Below are 7,919 nucleotides of genomic sequence, written 5' to 3'. Positions count from 1 at the left end.
CCCCGTCTGAACTCTGGGATCCTTCCGCCTGCCTGCCCCGTCTGAACTCTGGGATCCTCCTGCCAGCCTGCCTCGTCTGAACTCTGGGATCCTCCCTCCTGCCTGCCCCGTCTGAACTCTGGGATCCTCCCGCCTGCCTGCCCCGTCTGAACTGCGGGATCCTTCCGCCTGCCGGCCCCGTCTGAACTCTGGGATCCTCCCGCCTGCCTGCCCCGTCTGAACTCTGGGATCCTCCCGGCTGCCCCGTCTGAACTCTGGGATCCTCCCGCCTGCCCCGTCTGAACTCTGGGATCCTCCCGCCCGCCCCGTCTGAACTCTGGGATCCTCCCGCCTGCCCCGTCTGAACTCTGGGATCCTCCCGCCTGCCCCGTCTGAACTCTGGGATCCTCCCGCCTGCCCCGTCTGAACTCTGGGATCCTCCCGCCTGCCACGTCTGAACTCTGGGATCCTCCCGCCTGCCCCGTCTGAACTCTGGGATCCTCCCGCCTGCCCCGTCTGAACTCTGGGATCCTCCCGCCTGCCCCGTCTGAACTCTGGGATCCTCCCGCCTGCTCCGTCTGAACTGTGGGATCCTCCCGCCTGCCCCGTCTGAACTCTGGGATCCTCCCGCCTGCCTGCCCCGTCTGAACTCTGGGATCCTCCCGCCTGCCAGCCCCGTCTGAACTCTGGGATCCTCCCGCCTGCCTGCCCCGTCTGAACTCTGGGATCCTCCCGCCTGCCTGCCCCGTCTGAACTCTGGGATCCTCCCGCCTGCCTGCCCCGTCTGAACTCTGGGATCCTCCCGCCTGCCTGCCCCGTCTGAACTCTGGGATCCTCCCGCCTGCCTGCCCCGTCTGAACTCTGGAATCCTCCCGCCTGCCTGCCCCGTCTGAACTCTGGGATCCGCCCGCCGGCCTGCCCCGTCTGAACTCTGGGATCCGCCCGCCGGCCTGCCCCGTCTGAACTCTGGGATCCGCCCGCCGGCCTGCCCCGTCTGAACTCTGGGATCCTCCTGCCTGCCCCGTCTGAACTCTGGGATCCTCCTGTCTGCCTGCCCCGTCTGAACTCTGGGATCCTCCCGCCTGCCTGCCCCGTCTGGGATCCTCCCGCCTGCCTGCCCCGTCTGAACTCTGGGATCTGCCTGCCTGCCCCGTCTGAACTCTGGGATCCTCCCGCCTGCCCCGTCTGAACTCTGGGATCCTCCTACCTGCCCCGTCTGAACTCTGGGATCCTCCTGCCGGCCTGCCCCGTCTGAACTCTGGGATCTGCCTGCCTGCCCCGTCTGAACTCTGGGATCTGCCTGCCTGCCCCGTCTGAACTCTGGGATCCTCCTGCCTGCCCCGTCTGAACTCTGGGATCCGCCCGCCGGCCTGCCCCGTCTGAACTCTGGGATCCTCCTGCCTACCCTGTCTGAACTCTGGGATCCTCCCGCCGGCCTGCCCCGTCTGAACTCTGGGATCCTCCTGCCTGCCCCGTCTGAACTCTGGGATCCTCCTGCCTGCCCCGTCTGAACTCTGGGATCCTCCTGCCTGCCCCGTCTGAACTCTGGGATCCTCCTGCCTGCCCCGTCTGAACTCTGGGATCCTCCCGCCTGCCTGCCCCGTCTGAACTCTGGGATCCTCCCGCCTGCCTGCCCCGTCTGAACTCTGGGATCCTCCCGCCTGCCCCGTCTGAACTCTGGGATCCTCCCGCCTGACTGCCCTGTCTGAACTCTGGGATCCTCCTGCCTGCCTGCCCCGTCTGAACTCTGGGATCCTCCCGCCTGCCTGCCCCGTCTGAACTCTGGGATCCTCCCGCCTGCCTGCCCCGTCTGAACTCTGGGATCCTCCCGCCTGCCTGCCCCGTCTGAACTCTGGGATCCTCCCGCCTGCCTGCCCCGTCTGAACTCTGGGATCCTCCCGCCTGCCCCGTCTGAACTCTGGGATCCGCCCGCCGGCCCCGTCTGAACTCTGGGATCCTCCCGCCCGCCCCGTCTGAACTCTGGGATCCTCCTGCCTGCCTGCCCTGTCTGAACTCTGGGATCCTCCCGCCTGACTGCCCCGTCTGACCTCGGGGATCCTCCCGCCCGCCCCGTCTGAACTCTGGGATCCTCCCGCCTGCCTGCCCTGTCTGAACTCTGGGATCCTCCTGCCTGCCCCGTCTGAACTCTGGGATCCTCCTGCCTGCCCCGTCTGAACTCTGGGATCCTCCCGCCTGACTGCCCTGTCTGAACTCTGGGATTGTCCTGCCTGCCTACCCCGTCTGAACTCTGGGATCCTCCTGCCTGCCTACCCCGTCTGAACTCTGGGATCCTCCTGCCTGCCCCGTCTGAACTCTGGGATCTGCCTGCCTGCCCCGTCTGAACTCTGGGATCTGCCTGCCTGCCCCATCTGAACTCTGGGATCTGCCTGCCTGCCCCGTCTGAATTCTGGGATCCTCCTGCCTGCCTGCCCCGTTTGAACTCTGGGATCCTCCTGCCTGCCTGCCCCGTCTGAACTCTGGGATCCTCCTGCCTGCCTGCCCCGTCTGAACTCTGGGATCCTCCCGCCTGCCTGCCCCGTCTGAACTCTGGGATCCTCCCGCCTGCCTGCCCCGTCTGAACTCTGGGATCCTCCCGCCTGCCTGCCCCGTCTGAACTCTGGGATCCTCCCGCCTGCCTGCCCCGTCTGAACTCTGGGATCCTCCCGCCTGCCTGCCCCGTCTGAACTCTGGGATCCTCCCGCCTGCCTGCCCCGTCTGAACTCTGGGATCCTCCCGCCGGCCTGCCCCGTCTGAACTGTGGGATCCTCCTGCCTGCATTAACCCTTACAATCCATGGCATCCCCATCCTGTCCTCCCCCTAGTACTTCAGTGTCTGCGTCCTGTGTTTGGTTCCATCCGGCCCCGTTCCTGACAACACTTCTGATTTCTTTTATCTCAATGGGACAGGAGTTTGATATTGAAAGTTGCCTAATCCAAAAGTAAGGTCACATGATTTTTGAGAAGCAAAGCCATTTCAAAAATGATGGTACATTTGAGACACAAACACATTCAGAGTCTGCAATTTTGTGAAGATAGTTTTATTATATACATAGGTTAATCTAAGTTCCATTATCCCCCCCCCCCCCACCCACTTCCCCTGTCATTTCAAAGGATTCTAAACCCATTTAGCTGTTGTTATCTTGCTATGGGATCTAAAAGCACCTTGATGATGATTTCTTATCCGTCTAATCACATTGAGAATATGGATCTCTCTGGTATGGCCACCATTAATTCTCCACCACTATCCTTCAGGAAGCATTGCCTCTGGAACTACTCCAGTCTGTTGAAGAGAATCCTTCAATACTGTCAATGGTATTTAAAGGAGCAAATTTGTAGAGTGATTGCAGACAGTTGCAAGTAACACAAGGTGATAATGGGTAATGTTAATTTTCCGCATATTGACTGGAACCCCATACTGTGAAAGGGCTGGATGGCATAGAGTTTGTCAAATATGTTCAGGAAAGTTTCCTTAATATATAGAAGTTTCAACTAGAGACTGTGCAATACTGGACCTCTGTTTAGGGAATGAGACAGGGAAGGTTACAGAAGTGTGTGTAGGCAAACGCTTTGGATCTAGTAATCATAATGCCATTAGTTTCAACATAATTTTTGACGAAGGATAGGTCCTGTCCTTCAGTTGAGATTCTAAATTGGAGAAAGCCCGATTTTGATGGTTTCAGAAAGGATCTGGCAAGTGTGGATTGGGACTGGTTGTTTTCTGGCAGAAGTGTACTTGATTATTGGGAGGCCTTCAAAAGTGAAATTTTGTGAGCAGAGTTTGTCTGATCTTGTCAGAATAAAAGGCAAGGAGAACAGGTTTAGGGAATGTTGATTTGTGAGGCCCTGGTTAAGAAGAAGAAGGAGGTGCAGAACAGGTATAGACAGAAAGGAACAAATGAGGTACTTGAGGAGTATAAAATACAAGACAACATTTAAAAAGAAAATCAGGAAGGCTAAAACAAGACATGAGGTTGCTTTAGCAGAAAAGGTCAAGAAGAATCGCAAAGGCTTCTTCAGATAGGTTAAGAACAAATGGAGAGCAAGGGACAAATATTTTTTTTTAGAGCGCGAACGCAGTCCCCCACTACCACAAATTTTGCAGTCGAGTATCCCGCATTTGGGGACATCGCAGGCGTCAGCACACCCGAAGTGCAATGGGATAGCCTCGTCCTGGGAGAACTGCCTTCATGATCACGGTCTCTCCCCTGCCAGGTAAGTATGCAAGGGACAAAATTGGTCATCTTCAAGATCAGAGTGGTCATCTAAGCATGGAGCTGAAAGCACAGAGAGATCTTAAACTGATTCTTTGCATCTGTATTTACTCAGGAGATGGATACAGTGTCTGTAGAAGTGAGGTCATGGACCAGCTACAGATTGTAGAGGAAAATGTGGGATTTTCTAGTGGTCACCTATTTTAATTCCACTTCCCATTCCCATTCTGACATGTCTATCCATTGGTTCCCCGACTGTTGTGATGAGTCTACACTCAGGTTGGAGGAGCAACACCTTATATTCTGACTGAGTGGCCTCCAACCTGATGGCATAAACATCAATTTCTTGAACTTCTGGTAATGCTACCTTCCCCTTCTCTATTCCCTATCCCCTTTTCTCTTTCTCACCTTATCTCCTTGCCTGCCCATCACATCTCTCTTGTGCTCCTCTCCCTTTTTCTTTCTTCCATAGCCTTCTGTCCTCTCCTATTAGATTCCTCCATCTCCAGCCCTGTATCTCTTTCACCATTCATGCAAAGCTTTGATAGTCTTCCTTACTGTCCACTATGCCCCTAGTCTTGGTGTTATCCACAAATATCATGATCCAGTTTACCACATTATCATCCAGTTTGTTGATATAGGTGGCAAACAACAATGGACCCAGCCACCAATCCCTGCAGCACACTACCAGTCACAGGCCTCCAGTCAGACAGGCAATCGTCCACTCCCATTTTCTGGCGTCTGCCATGAAACCAATGTCTAATCCAGTTTACTACCTCATCCCAGATGCCAAATGACTTAATCTTCTTGACCAACTTCCAATGTAGGACCATGTTAAAGGCTTTGCTAAAGTCCTTGTAAATGTAGAGGGACTTGTAAAACTTGTAGAGGAATTTTGACAAGCAGGAGTAATGAGCTGAAAGATGGCAGATGGAACTTAATGTAGACAGATATGAGATGTTGCACTTTGAAAAACAAACTAGGGTAGGACTTCTAGAATAGACAATAGACAATAGGTGCAGAAGTAGACCATTCGGCTCCTCAAGTCTGCACCGCCATTCTGAGATCATGGCTGATCATTCACTATCAATACCCAGTCCCTGCCTTGTCCCCATATCCCTTGATTCCCCTATCCATCAGATATCTATCTAACTCCTTCTTGAAAGCATCCAGAGAATTGGCCTCCACCGACTTCCGAGGCAGTGCATTCCACACCTCCACAACTCTCTGGGAGAAGAAGTTCTTCCTCAACTCTGTTTTAAATAACTGACCTCTTATTCTCAATCCATGCCCTCTGGTACTGGACTCTCCCAACATCTGGAACATATTTCCTGCCTCAATCCTATCAAATCCTTTAATTATCTTAAACATTTCAATCAGATCCCCTCTCAATCTCCTCAATTCCAGTGTGTACAAGCCCAATCTCTCCAATCTCTCTGCGTAAGACAGCCCTGCAATCCCAGGAATCACCCTAGTGAATCTACACTGCACTTCCTCAATTGCCAGAATGTCCTTCCCTAAACCTGGAGACCAAAACTGTACACAATATTCCAGGTGTGGTCTCACCAGGGCCCTGTACAAATGCAAAAGGACATCCTTGCTCTTGTATTAAGGAATTAAGGAACTGAGGAGCACGGTAGATCAGAGGGATCTGGGAACACAGATCCATAATTCCTTGAAAGTGGCATCACAGGTATAAAGGGTCATAAAGAGAACGTCTAGCACATTTGTATTTATAAATCAATGCATTGAGTACTGGAGTTGGGAGGTTATGTTGAAGTTGTAAGACATGGGTGAAACCTAATTTGGAGTACTGTGCGTGGTTTTAGACAGCATAATAGTTGATATAAGCTAGATGGGCTGAAGGGCTTGTTTCTGTGCTTTAGTGTTTTATGAGTCAAGGACTCTAAGGTTTTTTAGAGAAGCTTGTGTTTGAGCCCACTAGGGAAATGATTATTCTGGGCTGGTGTTGTGTAACGAACCAGATTTGCTTAGGAGCATAAGGTAAAGAAACTCTTAAGAGACTTTGATCATAATATAATAGAATTCACCCTGTAGCTTGAAAGGAAGGAACTAAAATTGCATGTATTAGGATTGCCACTGAGTAAACGTAACCACAGAGATATGAGAGAGGAGCTTACCAAAATTGATTTGAAGGGGCTACTGGCAGGGATGACTATAGTGCAGGAAAAGCTGGAATTACTTGGAGAATGCAAAAGGGTACAGGATCATTTCATTCCAAAGAAGAAATATTCTAAACAGAAGATGCAGCATCCATGGCTTACAAGGGAAGTCAAAGGCAACACAAAAGCAAAAGATCACTCAAGTATGATGTTCTCCTAAGGGCTGTCTATTGGTGGGTTCTCAGGTGGCTGTCGAGCCAACCTGGGATCCAGACATTCTGATGCAATGGGCACAAAATTAAGTGGTAGGTGTGGTTAGTGGTTGGGTCTTTTGACTTTTCCCACTCTCTCCTTTCAGAGCTGCTGCATGTTCTCTGCGGCACAGGGGAGGTCGCTCTCACAGAACACAGCTCCCTCTTGAACAGATTTCCTACTTGGGCATCTATTGAGTGCAATGTCTTCCCAGTTTCTAAATGTCATGTTGAATTTCTTCAGGCTGATTTTGAGGTTATCTTTGAAACGTTTTCTTTGTCCACTGGGGGCTCGCTGACCTTCCTTCAACTGAGAGTAAAGGATCTGCTTGAGGAGGTGTTAGTCAGGAATCCGGATAACATGACTATCCATCGGTGTTGGTGTTGCTTTATTGTGGCGGAGTTGCTGCTCACATTGGCTTCCTCCAGTACACTGGTGCTCATGCATCTGTCCTTCCAACTGATCATCAAAATCTTTTGTAAGGGTCTTTGGTAGTATTGTTCCAGGGGTTTCAGGTGCCTTCTGTAGGTAGTTCATGCTTCAGCTCCACGCAGTAAGATAGGGAGGACAATTGCTCTATAGACCAGAAGTTTTGTTTTGACCTGAGGGTTGTGGTTTTCAAAAATTACTTTCCTTAATCTTGCATTGGGTCAATGAACACTACTCAGGTAGAGGTTGTTCTCTGAGTTGAAGTCTGCTTTTGAGGAGAAAGTTCTGCCTAGGTTGGGAAAGTGGTCTACATTTTCAAAGTTGGTGTCTTCGGCTTTCGTGCAGGGCTGGATAAACGACTGGTTGGGTGGTAACTAATGTAGGGCCGATGCTTTTTTTATATATTCAAGGCCCAGGGCCCTATGTGTCTGAGCATAAGTGTTCAAGACACATTGGAGGTCTTCGTCAGAGCGATGACACCCGCATACTGAAGCTCAATGATAGTGCTGGTGCTGACCGCTTTCTTGGCCAGTTGAGTTTGAGAAGCCTTTTGTCCACTTTGTATATCATTGGGATTCCCTGTGGCAGGTCTTGGCCAATGAGGTGAAGGGAGACAACAATAAAGATGGCAAATATAGTGGGCGCCATGATACAGCCCTGTTTGAACTCTGTTTCACAGTGAAGGATTCTGATTCAGCACCACTATTGCTGAATCAAGCTGTAGCCTCAGAATTTGTCGGGGCAGCCATGTCTGAATAGTATATGTCAGAGAGTAGGCAGTCTACTGTAACAAATTCTGTTGTCAAATTTAAGAAAGCCAAGTACAAGGCTTGCCTTTGTTCATGGCATTTTTCCTGTAACTGTTGTGCTGTGTACATCATGACTGCAGTACCTCTAGATAGATGAGAACCACACTGCGATTTAG

The 7,919-nt window shown here is 51.5% G+C and overlaps 1 non-coding gene across 1 annotated transcript; it reads right to left on the bottom strand.

The window, feature by feature from the left end:
* Positions 1–4,040: 4,040 nt before the first annotated feature.
* LOC132400148 (U1 spliceosomal RNA) lies at positions 4,041–4,199 on the bottom strand. The gene has a single exon (XR_009514182.1). It is a non-coding gene; the product is annotated as a U1 spliceosomal RNA (small nuclear RNA).
* Between the last annotated feature and the right edge of the window lie 3,720 nt (positions 4,200–7,919).

Source organism: Hypanus sabinus, chromosome 9, assembly GCF_030144855.1.
Source record: "Hypanus sabinus isolate sHypSab1 chromosome 9, sHypSab1.hap1, whole genome shotgun sequence".
NCBI lineage: Eukaryota > Metazoa > Chordata > Chondrichthyes > Myliobatiformes > Dasyatidae > Hypanus > Hypanus sabinus.
This window is presented reverse-complemented; position numbering and strand designations above follow the sequence as displayed.